This window comes from Dipodomys spectabilis, unplaced genomic scaffold, assembly GCF_019054845.1.
Source record: "Dipodomys spectabilis isolate Male_0828 unplaced genomic scaffold, ASM1905484v1 ptg000089l, whole genome shotgun sequence".
Taxonomy (NCBI): domain Eukaryota; kingdom Metazoa; phylum Chordata; class Mammalia; order Rodentia; family Heteromyidae; genus Dipodomys; species Dipodomys spectabilis.
Window position 1 is genome coordinate 19,393,877 of NW_024870766.1, and position 17,446 is coordinate 19,411,322.

The 17,446-nt window shown below is 38.4% G+C and overlaps 1 protein-coding gene and 1 non-coding gene across 14 annotated transcripts in view; one reads left to right on the forward strand and one right to left on the reverse strand.

The window, feature by feature from the left end:
- The window catches only part of Nrcam (neuronal cell adhesion molecule), a 277,714-nt gene that overhangs the window by 210,729 nt on the left and 49,539 nt on the right, over positions 1-17,446 (reverse strand). The gene's annotated exons all lie outside the window — the stretch shown is intronic.
- LOC122111976 lies at positions 5,329-5,434 on the forward strand. Its single transcript, XR_006148072.1, has one exon. It is a non-coding gene; the product is annotated as a U6 spliceosomal RNA (small nuclear RNA).

Below are 17,446 nucleotides of genomic sequence, written 5' to 3' on the forward strand. Positions count from 1 at the left end.
GTGGAGCTGTGACTCAAGTGATAGAGCACTAACCTTGAGCAAAGGAACCTCAGGGACAATTGTAGCCCAGGCCCTGATTTTAAGCCCTATGACTGGTACAAAAAATGTTTTAAAGCATTTATCCTAATCTAACAAATCAAGAGTGGTGCTCAAAAATCTAGTTTTTCTGTTACTAGGGACTGAACACAAGGCCTCCTGCTTGCTGGGCAATTAAATGCTCTACTATATAAACCACAATTGAAGCACACACCATCCTTTTCTTAGCCTTTTAAAAATTTATTCAATTATTTTTGGATAGGGTCTTACTACCTTTTGCCTAGGCTGGCCTTGAACCCATGATCCTCCTGTTTCTGCCTCTCAAGTAGCTGGGAACTCAAATATGTGCTGACATACCTGTCCCAAATCTGAATTTTTTTTAACAACCTCAGAATGATGTCCATTCTGCTAGTACACAAGCCACACACTTTTAGGACTAAAGTCCATTCTGCTAGTACACAAGCCAGACACTTTTAGGAATAAAATAGTAAAGTTTGGACCAGCAAATTCAAGTTGTGTCTGCTGTATGGTTTACCATATTAGGATGTGTGGGTTTTCTGGACTGATAGTTACTCATAGGACACAGGAGGCTGAAATTAAATAACATGCCAAAGTGTTCTGTGAGGTACACAAACACAGAATATCAGTATTGTCATCATCAGTAAAAAGGCCACATGGGACAAATGAGTTGCCGAAGAATGCAAAGTGAAACAAAGTAGTCTGAAAGCCTCTACTACCACATCTTAAGCGAGTGCTTTGCACTCCAGTGTGTTGTACTCAAGGAAACAAGAGAGACATATTACTTTTATTTTCATTCATGTTGCTGAAATTTATTTCCAAAATACATTTGCCTTCCTGTCTCAATGCATACATTACATTAAAGGTGTGTATTTTGGAATGGTTCAATTACTTACCTTTTCTGCGTGGGGAGTGGGAGGGACATTGAGAAGGTCATTGTGACTGGTAAAGGGCTCTCTGATAACCCTGGAAGCAAACAGAAAGCTTGGTGCTCCAACAATCTACTTAACAACGTTGTCAGACAGAATTTCAATAGGCGTTAGAATACCCAAGGCCTTGTGGAAAATCATGTGCTCTGAGGTATGCTCAAAAGGAAAAGAATGTTTTAGTTGGCCTAGAAGGTAGCTTAGAAAAAAAGTAAGGCCAAGGCTGAGAAAAATGCCAAAGAGAAAGTTCAAGCAAATTAATCATTTGTGATTGCAAACACAGTGTCAGGTGTTGTACTTAATATCTAAATCAAGATAATTTTATGTTAGAGTTCACAGTCTAATTTCACTGATATGGTAGTCTTTCTGGATGATGCGGAGAGAGTCTTAGACAGTCAGAGGAAAGACTGTGTGCTTTATTCTGTGGGTCATAGTCACATGAAGGACTGCAGCTTGGCAGTCCCAGGAAGAATGAGATAGAATAGGTATAGGAATCAGTAAAGATATCTTCCAAACTTACTTTTTTAGCAATGAGCTCATTTAATCCAGTGAAATAAGACCTGTCTGTCTATGTTAAAAGAGAGACTAGGAAGGCAGAGCTGTGGTAGGTAAAGGTATGGTGGGTCCCTGGTCTGCACTGGTAGAGGTGAGGACTCAGGGCTTCTGGGTATCTTTGAAAGAAGGTTGCTGTATTGTAATTTATGCATCTTAGGAGGCAGGAACTGGAAAAGGTATCTGTAGTTTTTACATCTTCACCATACTGCCTTTTCCTGCTACTGTTTGACAAGAAGAGTCAAGGAGAAATGCAAAATCCAATAGACTTATTACTAATGGCTTCTTAATGGTTTTCTCATATCTTACAAAACTGAGATCTTAGAAGATTTATCGTAAAAATCTAGTCCCATATCTTTTCTTTAATCTTATCTCTAAGCAATTGATTGAAAAAAATCCCTGCTGTTATTCCAAAGCCCTTCAGAATAATACTCATCAGTCTTAAAGCAATGCCATCACAAGATCTATGTCACACACAAAAAAAGCTTACATTGGTACAAACAAATGGTTCAGGGGAGGTGGGGAGGAAAGGGATGGTAGGGGAAAAACAAATGAAGGGTAACAATGCTCGCTAGGAAATGGATTCATTACCTTCTCATGTAACTGTAACCCCTCTGTACAGTATCTTTACAATAAAAAGATATATTTAAATAGAACAAATAAAAAAACAGATGGTTCAGGATGACAGGCTTTTTTTATAGAATATGAAGAGACAGCAAATAGCAAAATTGAAAGTCATAATAATAATTTTTAAATACACATAAAGTCACCTATTTGATGAAAAAGAAAATGTTTACTAGGTTTCCAGAACAGCACATAAAGATATATTTAGATTCAAAGAGACCATTTGCAATAAAAACATAGGTGGTTTGGGTTTCTTTCTAAAGTGCATTTCTAGGAAATGTCACTTCTGGAATCACGGGATTCTCTGTTCTCAGATTCCCTGGAAAGCATTTGGTCACTCAGGACTAAAGGTTGTCTCAGCTTAGCTTTCTTCTTTTATTTATTTATTGAAGTTTGTTTGTTTGTTTTCTGGTCGTGGGGCCTGAACTCTAGGCCTGGGAGCTGTCCCTCAGGTCTTCAGCTAAGGCTAGTGCTCTACCACTTGAGCCATAGTGCCACTTCTGGTTTTATCTGCTTATGGGGTGCTGAGGAATTGAACTCAGGATCTCATGCATGCAAGGCAAGCACTCTACCTCTGAGCCACCTTCCCATCCCCTATTGAAGATTTTTTATAAGTTTCTGTTTCACAATTTTAAATTCCCGTGATATAGACCCAACTATCTTCCTCCTTTAATTTATACCCATTTCCTCTTGTCTGTCTCTGGTGAACAAGTACCAAAGAGATGTCTAATATCATGGCTTTGGTGGGGGGAGGGGTGGTGCTCAAGTAGCAAGGTGCTTGCCTACCATGCAGGAGGCCCTGGGCTCAGTTTCAGTATAGACTCAAAGGATCCAGTATCCTCTTCCAAGAAAGCATTTAGTTTAGAAGGCAAGCTATGCTTCAGTTTATTTCTCTTTAACCATTCCAGTATTTTAATTGTTAATCACTAAATGTTTTGGGGTTTTTTTGATTTGTTTGGGCTTTTTTGCCAGTCCTGGAGCTTGAACTCAGGGCCTGGGCACTGTCCCTGAGCTTCTTTTGCTGAAGGCTAATGCTCTACCACTTGAACCACAGCGCCACTTCTGCCTTTTTCTGTTTATGTGGTACTGAGGAATTGAACCCAGGGCTTCATGCATGCTAGGCAAGCACTCTACCACTAAGTCACATTCCCAACCCATGAATGGGCTTTTTTTTAAATCTCTTTAATCACTTTAGGTTCCCTTTGGTACCCAACATAATTTCTCCACATGCTTTATTAAGGAGGACCATCAAAGAATTATTTACAATTGCAGGTCTTATTAACTTCCTTACTCTACTATAGTAAATGCAATTAACACATGTTCTGTACTATAACTGACTGGTCAGAACTCATGTGCTACTTATGGAGTATTTATAGGTAATTACTAGCAATTATGATGAAAATTTCCTAAATGCAGGTACTAAATAGTTATCAGCTACAAGAGGTAGGTTTTATTATCTCTGTCTTTTACAGAAAGGGTCTCAACTATGGTCACAAATCTTATTCCAGAGACAATACCTTCACACAGTGCCATGATCACATCCTCATACACTTGTGCCCTGCCTAATCCAGCTGTAGTAACTGCTGCAGGTCAGTTTTCTCTGGAACCTGACCTACACATGAGGCTTTGCGTGCAACTTTCTCAGTGAGGTTCTTGGGGTCAGCTCTGATGGTAGAGGTCACAAAGCCAGGCAAGGTGGTGGGAATAGCTGGGCTGGTGTATAGTTACCACAAGAGCCACACCAGACCCTTCAAGTCCTACACATTGTCCTGAATTGAAGTAAGGGACTTTGTATCCCCAAATCAAAGTTATTGAATGCATGCTATCCTGAGACTGATGAAAGAGCTTCAGTGAGACAGCTCAAGGCTGAGGACAATCTCTAAAAAGAAGAACCTAGCTATTAGGTTTCAGCTGCCAACAAGTCCAGAACCTGGGGAAAGATGCTTCAATCCAGGACAAGGGATCTAAGTGGCACATGACAGCTCTACCATGGGGTAAAGCTTGGGATATGGTTCTGAGAACCTCTTTATGGATTTCTAAGTTACAGATAGGTAGCTTTAATGCCAAAGAAATTAAAGACATAAGAAAGCAAAGACACAAGGAGAAAGGAAATTCAAAAACTGCATTATGTGAGGGACATGAGAACTCTTTCTCTCTGTCTTTTCAGCCTCTCTTTACTTGCCCCTTTTCTGTCTCTCTTTGAGTCTTGCTTTTCTGTCACACATTCTCACTTAAGACTGTGTCTCACATTCTCTGTGTGATACACACACAGTAATATAATGACCGCAGATAAGACATGAGACCCCAGATAGCAAACAGGGTAAACAGATGAGAGACAGAATAATTTGAAATATCAGAAACAGAACTATGATTGAGTGCAACATTGAATTGAAATCCTTTTTTGTACAACTACTTAGAGATAATACTAATTTTAAAAGGAGAACTGTTATTTGAAGTGGATAGTGTCCTTCATCAATCACTGCATAAATAATAATTTGCCTATTAAGGAAATAAAAAGTTAGGGCTTCTGATCCTTAACCATTTATTTATTTATGTTTTATTGTAAATTAGTGTACAGAGGGGTTACAGTTACATGAGTAAGGTAATGAGTATATTTCCTATTGAGCATTGCTACCTCCTCCTTTGTTTTTCCCCTACTATCCCTTCCCTCCCCACATTCCCAACTTCCCTCTCCCTCCCAAGTTGTAAAGTTCGTTTTCAACATAGTGTCTTTTTTTTTTTTCCACTTCCAGTTTTTTATTTTATATTTATTTATTTATTTATTATTGTGAAAATACTGTACAGAGGGGTTACAATTACATGGGCAAGATAATGAGTACATTTCTTATCAAGCATTGTTGCCTCCTCCTTTGTTTCCCCTTCCTATCCCTTCCCATCTCCCTCCCCCCCCCCACTTCCAGTTTTTTGATGGTTAATTGGAGATAAGATTCTCGTGGACGAAAGTTCCCACTGACTGGCTTTGAACCTGGATCCTTAGATCTCAGCCTCCTGAGTAGCTAGGAGCCACCAGTGCTTGGCAGTTTTTCATTCTTTTACCTCCTAATCAAAATGTCTGACTCCTTTAACTGCCAGATTTCTTTAATATTTATTGCTTATAGGTGAATGAATTAAGGTAAATCTTTCTACTTTTCCCATAAAAAATATCTAATTAGTGTTCACTTTGGTAGCACATATACTAAAATTGGATTGATACTAGAAGATTAGCATGGTTCTGAAACAAGAATGGCATGCATATTTGTGAAGCATTCTATATTTTTACCTTTTGTCTTGTACGTAAGTTTATGTCTTTGAGGAGGGTGAGGGAGATCACAGAAATGGCGAGACAAAGGGTGAACAAATGCAGCAGAGATACTAACTAAACACTATATGACAATGAACTATACAACTTGTAGAGGAGGAAGGTTGGGATGGAAAAAACTGGGGGGAAATAAGGGAGGAGGTGACATTTTTCAAAAGAATTATACTCATTACTTGACTTATGTAACCATAATCCCTCTGTACATCACCCTCACAAAACAAATAAATAATTAAAAAGTGCAACTAATTAAATGTGCATGTCTCTTCTTCCTCTTTTGAGTGTGAGGAAGTAGTGCTCCAAAATTTAGTCTAAATGAAATTATCTCCAAGAGATCCAGAAAAATCTGGAGTAATCTTCCAATGATAAGCAGTTACTCTTTTTGTTTTCTTCTTTTTTTGTGTGCCAGTACTGGGGATTGAATTCACAACCTGGGCGCTGTTCCTTAGCTTTTTTGAACAAGGCTAGTGCTCTGCCACTTGAGCCATATCTTCACTTGCAGCCTTTTGGTGGTTAATTGTGGCTAAGAGTCTCAAAGAAGTCAAGCACTGGTGGCTCACTCCTAGCCATTCAGGAGGCTGAGATCTGAGGATCATGATTTGAAACCAGCCAGGGCAGAAAAGTCCCCATGAGATTCCTGTCTATAATTAACTGCTCAAAAAACATAAGTGGAGTTGTGGCTCAAAGTGGTATAGCTTTTGCCTTGAGCAAAAGAGCTCAGGGACAGCGCCCAGGCCATGAGTTCAAGCCCATGACTGAAAAAAAAAATCTCATGGATTTTCTGCCCCAGTTGGCTTCAAGTAGCAATCCTCAAATCTCAGCCTCCTGAATAGCTAGGACTATGGTATGAGCCACCAGCATATGGCATTAGTCAATCATTCTTTTTGTTGTTGGTGGTGGTGGTCATCATTGTGGGGTTTGAATTCTGGGCCTGAGCACTGTCCCTCAGCTCTTCAGCTTAAGGCTAGCATGCTACCATGTGAGCTATAGTGCCACTTCTGGTTTTCTGGTGGTATATTGGAGATAAGAGTTTCACAGCTTTTCCTGCCCAGGCTAGTTTTTTTTTTTTTTTTATTGTAAAGCTACTATACAGAGGGTTACAGTTACATGAGTGAGGTTATGAGTACACTTCCTCTTGAACATTGTTACCCCCTCCATTGTTTTCCCCCTACCATCCCCTCCCTCCCTCCCTTCCCCGAGGTTCTTTTTTTTTTTTTTTTTTTTGATTGTGATTAAATGATTACATAATTTCAAAGTCACAAGTTCATTCTAACTTCCCTGGAGCAAATTGTCTACCACAGTCTGTAATATATAACAGTGTTCACATGTTATATACCATATTTGTGATCAGCAGCATGAGGATATTTAGTAGTGGTTCAACCAGATGAGCGGGAGTTCTTTGTTTCTTAAGTCCTGTTAGTTTTGTCGTATCACCTAACCTTTTGGATTTAGCATCCACTTATGAGGGAGACCATGTACCGTTTGTCTCTTCGTTCTTGGCTTACCTCGCTCAACATGATTCCTTCTAGCTCCATCCATTTCCCTGCAAATGCCATTATTTTGTCATTTCTAATGGCTGCATAATATTCCATTGTGTATAGATACCACAATTTTTGGATCCATTCATCTGTGGTGGGGCACCTAGGTTGTTTCCATATCCTAGCTATTGCGAACAGTGCTGCAATAAACATGGAGGTGCACATGTCCTTGTATATTGGTTCCTGTTGTTCAGGGTAGATGCCTAGAAGTGGTATGACTGGGTCATAAGGGAGGTCAATCTTTAGCTTTCTAAGGACCCTCCAGACTGCTTTCCAAAGTGGTTGTATAAGTGTACATTCCCACCAGCAGTGTAATAGGGTTCCTCTTTCTCCACATCCCCTCCAGCATTTGTCGTTGGCTGATTTGTGGATGTGGGACATTCTGACTGGGGTAAGGTGGTATCTCAGGGTTGTCTTTATTTGCATTTCCTTCACCACCAGGGATCAACATAGTGTCTTGTACATCTCATTGTTACAATGGTCAACCTGTATCCTTGTTTCAGCATTTTGCTATTTCCCTTCCCCTTCCCAAATTAGAAAAATATATATACAAGATGCAGGGCACCGACATCAAATACAGTGAAAACAGGGGTTATACTATGAGAGAGGAACATAAAAAAGAAATAAAAAAATCACATAGTACATTTTAGATACATTAAAAACAAGCCAATCCTTAACCATTTTTTTTGATCCTCAATATTTCCTTGTGGATTTTATTTTCCAAGCGACACTGGTGGCTCATGTCTATAACTCTAGCTACTCAGGAGGCAGAAAAGTTCTTAAGAGTCCATTTCCAATTAACTAACAAAGATCTGGAACAGAGGCATGGCAAATAAACATATGTATGCATGTATATATGGCAAATGCTCCTTATATCGATTGTGAAGCAGAAATTGTTATTTTTCTATTTTTAATAAGAACAATCAGAATGCTTTTAAAGTTTAAGATAAAATATTTAGTATTTATTATCATCTCTTTATCCATTATAAAGCTTTTTAAAAAGCTAGAAATCCAACAGCTAGGAAAAATAGTTTAGTAGAGCATGAATCTGAAATAGATTCCCAGGGAATAATGAATCTAGTACATGTTGTAGGAAAATGTAAAGAGTCTTTAATTCATGCTGTATCATCTGGCTATTCTGTCAACTAATATAAAAATAAACTTTCTAGTCACTATTATCATTTTAGCATAAGCAGCAAGACATTAGGGTGCTAGCAACGGTTCAAGAATTAGTAATAAACTTGAATCCAGAATAATTTTCAAAGTACCCAAACAGTCAAAGGCAGTAGAGAGTAAAAACCCAGATGCAGCAGGACATTATTATCTGATTAGACCTTCAGTGTCATTGTCTTCTACCAAAATGGCCCATGAACTGCTGATGCAAAGTCTATGACATCAATGGTGGGATTGAATTTGTACCAAAAGTTTGTGGCTCAGCATTTCCTTTTTCTTTTGAAAATTCCACACTACAGAAAGGCAGAGGGTAATACATTTTACTGCTAAATATTGATGTAAGCCTGTTAGAATACTGACCACTCAGAAGTGTCACACTGGCAATCTAGGGTTTTTATTGTCCAATAGCAATGTTTCACCCTTACAATTCTTGCAGAGTTTTCCCCACATCCCCAATACTGAGGTATGAACTCAAAGTCTCACACTTGCTGGTCCTGTTTACATAGTTGGTGCTCTACCACTTGAGCCATGTCACCAGCCCTTGTTTTTGCTGGTTGCTTTGGAGATGGAGTCTCTTGAACTTTTCTGTCCAAGCTGCTTTTGTACCTGGAATCTGGACAGAAATCAGCCACTAGATACTACTACATTCTTAGGTTTACTCATTGTAAGAAAGATCAGAAGATGCCAGCATCAAGCCCGACAGCAGCAGAAAAGCTGCCTTCCCCTTGCTTAGTCACCATCGTGTCTTGTGTTCAAGTCTACAGTAGTTCTATTACCTGCTCACCCCATTCATATTGTTGTCCTATGAAACGGCTAACAGTATGAATGGGGTGAACAGAAAGGTTTGCAGAGGGCAAAACTTAAGCACAGGTCAGACAATGCCCCCCACAGCTCTCATCACTGATCCACAGCATGCAGCTTGTACAGCCATTTCCAAAAGCAAAAACTGTCAGAAGAGTTGTGTGTTAAAGAAACATCAAATTAGTGTTTCTATCACACAGAGAATATGAGACAGAAAAAAAGAGACAGAATCAAGGGGCTGGGGGTGGGGGAGACACAAAGAAGCAAAGAGAAAGATGGAAACATGGAGAAATATTCCGTTGCCTGCACATAAATGAGTGGAAACTCCTTTTGTTCCTGGCAGCTTTGGGGATGAGTGAATCATGTTTTGTACACGCACTCTGACGGCTCCAGCCCACTTGTTTCACAGCAAAGACTGACCACTCTGTGAATTTCAGAGAACAATTCATTGTCTTCAAGACCACCTACCACTTGCATGCATGTGTCATCATTCTGAGTTACACCAACTCAGTATTGTCACAATTTCATTTTCTTTTTTTTTTTTATTTTATTTTATTTTATTTTATTTTATTTTATTTGAAAACATACTGTACAGAGGGGTTACAATTACATGGGCAGGAAAATGCATACATTTCTTACCAAGCATTGCAGCCTCCTCCTTTGCACAATTTCATTTTCTATACATAAAATTCATGGCATATTGCAGTGAAATTGACCAAATCAGAAATACCTTCTGCTTTAAATGTCTTAAGTTTGAAATCATTGATGAGTTTTCTTTTTTGTAAAACTGGAATTTAAACATGGGTGGTTTGATTCTATTCCAGTTCTTCATTTTAACAGTAGAACAAGTATAGGAAAATAAAAGATACCACAAAAATCCATGTGAAAAGAATGAAACATTATATAATTAAAACAAGTAATACATTAAGTAAAATCTGTTGCATCTCAAGTGATTAGCAAAGCAAATGCTACTAATATAAACTATTTGCTTAATTCAATTCCTTATTTTAAGGCATATGGATAATTCACTCCACAGTCTAAGAATAATTTAGAATGATAAAAAATAATAATATGGCAGAAAGGCCAGAGTGAGTTTCACAAGACCAGGAGCTGGTTCCAGCTGTTAGGATTAAGTAAATTCCTTAATCTTGCTTCAAAATAATTTTCTGTGTATGAAAAAGAAAGTGATAGATTAGTCTTTTTAAGGTCCAGGAAAGATGGTAATGAAGTGGAATATGAAGAATAAAATGGGATAATTTTGTAATTTTTCCAAAGGGTCTGAAGAAAAAAAAATAGTCATTAGGTTAATTAAGACCGCAGTAATCAAATAAAATTCACTCAAATAGAACGATTGTAAGTATTATTTGAATTTAAAATTTTTACCCATGGCATTGCCTCAAAGAAGGCTCTGAGTAATAAATTGCATGAGTTTAACTGGGATAGACTTGCTTTCAAACAGTGTTGCCTCTGTTACAACAGAGCTCCTCACCAAGTGTAGTGGTGCTGGGAACACCCAAGGGGTGGAACTTGCACCACCCTACTGTAAAAAAGACCCTTCTCTGTCTCCAAGAAATAGGGCAGGGCAATGAAAACAAGGACTTAACAAGAAACCATGATTAACACAGAAAAAAGAGCTGTATTTTGGAAAGCCAAGTACCTTTCTTAACTAATTTCTATAACTATTGGGAATTAAAAGTGGAAAATTACATTAACTTAAACCTCTCCTAAATTTCAGTTTGCATTGCCTTTTAAGTACTGCTTTTTCAAAATTTCAATTTACAAAAGTCTCTACGTTTATCCCTAGGAAACATTCTAACATTATTCCAAGAAAATAAGATCAACAACTACAGATAACAAATGAAACAATAAATAAAGTTAAAAATGTTTTTAATTTAAAAAAAATTCCTATTAGTGTATATGTCATGATTTGGATCTTAAATGTGCCCCCAAATGCTAGGCCACTAGCTTGGGGCCACTGGTAGGTAGTAGATAAGGCCTAGTGGTAGGAACTTTGGTCATTGAAGAGGAAACTGAGACTCAACCTCTTCCTCTCTCTCCTTTTGCTTCCCGGAAACAAAGTGAGCCTCTTTGCTCTACCATGTGTTCCCACAAAGCTGATGCCTTGCAACCAGGCCCAACAACAGCACAGCCAAGAGACCATGACTAAAACCTCTGAAACAACTGTAGACCAAAATAAATCTTTCCTCATTATAAAATTTTGATTGGGGGGTGGGGGCATTTTTCTTTATTTTAGCACAGCAGCAGAAAACTAATCAACATAGCCTGTAACTGACAAGTCAATGGACTTAGTCCTGTGACTAACTTCTCCTCTTACCTTCACCTTGTACTTTCAGCTGCCCAGTGAACATTTCTCCTAGATGTCTCACTACCCATGAAGTCCCTTCCCTTCCTAAGAGTAAACCTGCTTCCTTCCTAAACTCCCTGTATGGCATCATCACATTCTCAAGTCCTCCCAGTCTAAAATTCAAGAATTCAAAACACTGATATTTTCTTCTTTCCCATGCCCAATCAATCCTCAAATTCAGCATAGTCTAGATCTTTCAAATTTTTCTCTTTCTCTGTTCCTCCCTGCTTCTGTCCAAATGCTACCTCTCTGATATGTTCCCCAGATCATTACACAATAAATCGTCCCATCGTTTGGAGAGGGAGTCAAGCCTCCCTGGCTAGGTAGTTAAGGATAGAAGATGGAAGCCTGGGCCAGTTCCAATATGGCTGGGAGGAACGACATGGCAAGAAATACCCATCTTGTTCCTTTCAGCCTAGAACTCTGGATCCCAAACACATGAGCCTGTCATGAGCTAAGGCAAGTGTGTATTCCCCCAGCAGCCATTCAATCAGAAGTCCTTTCTGTGCCCAACCACTGAAATGGAAGAAACAGTCATAAAGAAGCTGGTGCTTGTGTTCCAAAGGAAGAGAACCAATCATGAGACTCCCTGAAGTGTGGGTCCACCCCTCTACCAGGAGTACCCCTTAAAAGGAGGAGGAAAACCAGGAACCCTATAATCTTAGAGGCCCTAAGAGACTTAAACTTCTAGGATTTTTTTTTCACCTGGTGCACTTTTTAGTCTTTTTAAAACCTGACTTATGGAATTGTGACCTCTTTGTGCAACTAGTTAATAATGAAAATTTAAAAAAAAAAAAAAAAGAAAACTAAGCAAGAGTCTGAGGCCCAAAGTTCAAACCTCAGTTATTGGCACCAAGACAACAACAAAAAGTCCATCTCACCTTCAGAAAGTCCACTAGGCTAAGAGCTTCCCAAATGTTTCCCTAATTTCTGAAGTGGTCCTTTTCTCAGAATAACAGGCTAACAGCTGGGAGCAGTTTTAGTCAAAGTCTTAAGCATATCAGAGTAATGGGGGCCAGGGAAGAATATCATGAAGATTCCTGAAGAGGAAACACACACACACACACACACACACACACACACACACACACACACACAATCAGGTGAGTTGTTTTGGGTTTCTTAATTCTATTAAGCTGAGATTTTATTTAACCATCCTACTAAAATTGACAAGGGAAATTTAATACACATGAAATCCTATGATTAATTTTAACCAACGGTTACTGTACTTAAGGATATTAATATGTCTGAGAAACTTTAACCAATTTAAGGGCAACAGGTAATGAAAAAAAGGTAATGTAATTCCAATTACATTTCTCTGTAGAAGTCTGAATTACTGCTAAATAACAGGAAACCACTGTGCACACAAATCAAAAAAGAAGAAAAAGAGGTACTTGATCTCATTTTCTCTAATACTTCATGGGAATACACTGTGTTTTACAATCACATCAACACATAAGTGCATCTGGGAAGAATCTAATACAGGCTGAAAAGAACAAACAATGAAGAACCTGGTATTTGATCAAGGTTGACAGTGTCAGAGAGGAACTCAGCAATGCAATTACATTTTCCAAGTGGCTTTGAAGGTGGTGAGAAAAGAAAGCATCTGGGAATAAAAGGTTTCTCAACACACCATTGTAAGAGAGAAAAAAAAAGCACAAGGTTAAGGTGGAATCACACAGAATGAAACCTTAATTAAATGGAAGCAGCCAACAAACTTGAACAGTGCTTGGACAGTGTGTTTCTTTAATACCTCACTTTTATGAAAAAGAATGAAATCACAAAAAGGGCTGTTCAGAAAGCCTCTGTTAAACCAGAATTTGGGGTAAGCTTGAAGCAAGAATAGAAGAAGCCAGGAGTTCTAGGCCTACCTCCACCACCTGACAAGATGGTCTTGATGTTTTGGGGCTTGTGAAATACTCCTTAACCAACACATGAGCATCCTGGCTCATAAACATCCTGGACAAGCTTTTTAAAAATATCAGGGACCAGACTGAATACAAGCCAAATAACTCCCTGGTCAATTAAATTAGAACCTCAGGTATTTTTAGTCAGATATTTTTTAAAGGAGAGTCAGAAAAGATGTACTCGGATGACTTTTCTAACCTATACTTTTGGCATCTAATAGCTTGTTTGTTTCACAATTCATACAATACAAATTAAGAGTGACCAAAATTTTTAAGCCCTCTAAAACAATTCCCTGATTTCCAGGAAGAGTGGACTGGGGAGTAAGAGGTACAGTCATCTGTAAAGGCCCAGCAAAGTAGTAACATCATGACGAAGTCCAATCTGAGAACAAAGCCAGATCATGAACTCAGACCAGCTCAATTCTGTTTCAGCCTAGACTTGGTAGGATCACAGAAGAGACACACCATTGTGCAGAAACTTATGATGCTCTTGGCTGTCTGAACTCTTAAGGTCTCGATCTGTAAACAATAATAAGGATAATAATGATTGTAGAAGTTAAAATCCTAGAAGACACTAATGCACAGGTGCTTCAGCCCTTAAAAATTGATATAGAAAAAAAGAGATTGATATAGATACTTTCTTCATCCCTTCAGAGGAAACAAAGAGTGATTTATAAAATAATATTTATCAAAATGAACTCCAAGAGGGCTGGGAAGATGGCTCAGTGGTAGAGCGCTTGCCTTGCATGCCTGAGGCCCTGGGTTCGATTCCTCAGCACCACAGAAGCAAAAAGAAAAAAAAAGCCGGAAGTGGCACTGTGGCTCCAGTGGTAGAGCACTAGCCTTGAGCTGAAGAGCTGAGGGACAGAGCCCAGGCCCAGAGTTCAGGCCCCACAACCGGACCAAAATAAAAATGAACTCCAAGAAATGAAAACAAGAGGGTTTTCCTTTGTTGTTTTGTTTTCTTTTTATCTTGTTTATCTGATTTTTTTGGCAGGGGGGGCAGTAAGGGAGAGCACAGAAATGGAGGGACAAAGTGAAGTGCAACAGTGGTACTTACTAGAAACTATGTTGAAAATGAACTGTATAACTTGTAGGTAGGGACAGGAGGGAAAAGCTGGGAGAGACTGAGGGAAGAGGTGACACTGTCCAAAAAGAAATGTACTCTTTACCTGATGTATGTAACTGTAACCCCTCCGTACATCACCTTTATAATAACAATTTTAAAATGAATTAAAGAAAAAATGGTGGCCTTAGAATTTAATCGAGCTAGTGTTGTCTGACCACGCATTGCCTCATGGAAACAAATTGCCAGGGAAGCTGGAGGTACACCCAGTCTGCCCTACTGCCTTCTTATATTTTCTGTGTCAAAGCATTCTCCGTTGAAAAGTAGAACAGAAATATCCTAGAGTGTCCCTGGTGTTTTTGGTCTTTGAGTAAATAACTAATTTCCATGGTCTGACAGACGGTTAACATTTTATGGAGTGATTTTTATTATCTATGCATGCACTTCCAAATTAGATGGCTGCTGGCATTTAATTATACTGTTTAGCTTAGATAACCATCAAAAGAGTCATCACTAAAGTCTTCCCTAAATGACTCATTCCATCGGATGTCTACATGAAAAAGCTACACAAAAATCTCAGAAATGCCATTTACAATACATTTGGAAAACTTTTCCAAGCATTTCTACACTTAACTTCAATCATTTTAAAGAAGCATCCATGTTGAATTTACATTATGTAAAATCATTTCCCTTCTTTGAATAACATTGTTATTTACTTATAATAACATGTAATTTATACATAGTTCACATATGAAATATGTTTTATGCAAAAGTATTATTGTTTGACACTTTAGATATATCCTAATTATACTGCATCAGAATTATTTTTAGGGTTCAATTTAATAATAATATGAAAAGATAGTTTTCATTAGACTCTTCTGGAAAGATATGAAGGAAATGCTAGGGAAAACAAAACCACAAATAGAAGGAGCCTGAATGGTCATCAAATCTAACTCTCTCTCTTATTATGGCCTCATTTGTTTCTAGGGAGTTTTCTTGGTGTTGAATGTCTCTTCCAGTATCTTGTCACTCAATTCTTCCCATGAGAACAACATCTAAACTCACATTCTAATATCACTTCTCCAACCACAACCCGCTGTTTATATCAACAGGGATAAGTTAAGAGTTTTAGCAGAGGTGGCTAATAACTGGCTCAGGGGCTTCAGAAGCACCTCAGGAGCTGGTGAATGACCCTTGAAGTAGCTTTATATGAAAGCCTCTACTCTAGAAAGAAAGTGACAATAAGCCAAGTTGCTCAAACAGGCTTCCCTTGAATTTGAATAGGATATTGGGAGTCACAGGAGAACCTATCGAATAAGCAAAAATAAGCAGAAAAGCTACATGAGAGATGAGAGAAAACAGTCTCTGAGTAGAGAAAACATTCCCTGTTAATATTTCTCTTCCAGATCCAAAATCAAGGATTCCTGATGTAAGTCTCTCTTCCTCAAGAGGACATTGAGTGATTCCGAATGAATCTCTTGGCTATTATTATTATCTCTCTTTCTCTTCATGAGTCTTTTTGGTTAGAACCAAGTGAAGGCTTTATTTCCACTCCACTATTTCACCTTCTTAAGACTTTGGGTCCATTATTCTGCCAAAAATCTCTCGACTGCTCAATTCCACTCTTACAAAATATTTGTTGTACCTTTTACCGTCATATTACTTACAATTAGAATGCCATCTAGAATGAATTTCATGCTACAGTGGTATAAAAGTGGTGAAAACAAATTGTTAACAAAAGAAAAATAAATTTCACTGTCATGGTTGTTACTAAAATTTGTGACTATCAATAAAAATTAGTAGTTATATCATCCTCAAGATTCAAAAAGCTATATAAACTGACCTAACCAAACAATTCATTTGCAAGATAAAGGATTTCATACTTAATAGTTAAAGACTGCAAAGCCCAAACGAATTAGATATCAGCAAGAGTAGAAAAAAATAAGGCCATGGTTGAAATAATTGGCAACATGAACTTTGTAGTTACAGTAATTACCTGTGCAGCAGACCAAGAAGTTGTGTTTGAGAAACATATTGCAAAAACAGAGCCAACTTAGCCTCAACCTTCCCTGAGGCAATAATGAAAATTAGTGGAATCTGTCATTTTAAGACATCTGGTATACCCCGGCCAATGGGAAATTGTTTTCTTAAGAAGATCTCCACTGCTTTGTCTAATTCAGCTTTCAGAGAGCCTCCAGGGATCTCTCATTACAATAAAAAGCCCACACAGAGGAACTTCTTAAATTCTCCTGTCTGACTTGTCTGATTTTCTTAGTTTTTTTCTGTCTCCACCATTACTGGCAGGCTGGCTGTCATACTGACATTCTCAGGTAGTCAGTGTGCCTTCCCAGAAAAACTCAACCTATCCTTACAGCTCTAATAGATAGATCTTGTTTCTGTCAGGCTCACTGTTTAAAAAAAAAATAAGACTGAAAAGCTGTGGGAGTGTCTAACTGGTCAGTCAGTAAAGAAAGTATATGTGTTTATGTGTAGATTTCACAGCATTCTTGTTAATCAGGCAGAGACTTCTCTGCTTGCTTCTTTTTCTCAGATAATGCTGAATTAATAAATAGTTCATTCTATAATTGTCACTGTAGAGCCACTAGAGGCAAGGGACAGCAAATCACAGAAAATGCTGGTACTTGACAAGTAACTTGGAAGCTTCTGTTCAAAAACAGAGACGGGAGACCATAATTTTGTATTCAACAGCATTTTTTTTTTTTTTTGTCGGTCATGGGGCTTGAACTCTGGGCCTGGGCGCTGTCCCTCCAGCTCTTCAGCTCAAGGCGAGCGCTCTACCACTTTAGCTACAGCGCCACTTCCGGTCTTCTGGTGGTTTTTTATTGGAGATAGGAGTCTCATGGTCTCTCCTGCCCGGGCTGGCTTTGAACCACGATCCTCAGATCTCAGCCTCCTGAGTAACTAGGATTACAGGCGTGAGCCACCAGCACCCGGCTTCAACAGCATTTTGAAAGTGTTTTCCACAGAGATAATCTTTTCTCTTTTTTGAGTTCATTTTGATAAATATTACTTTCTATGATAAGTATTGTGGTATTGTATTCCTCTCCTAAGAATATCTTCCTTTGGTCTCACTATATGTGAATGCCTAGAGACCTGTATAATT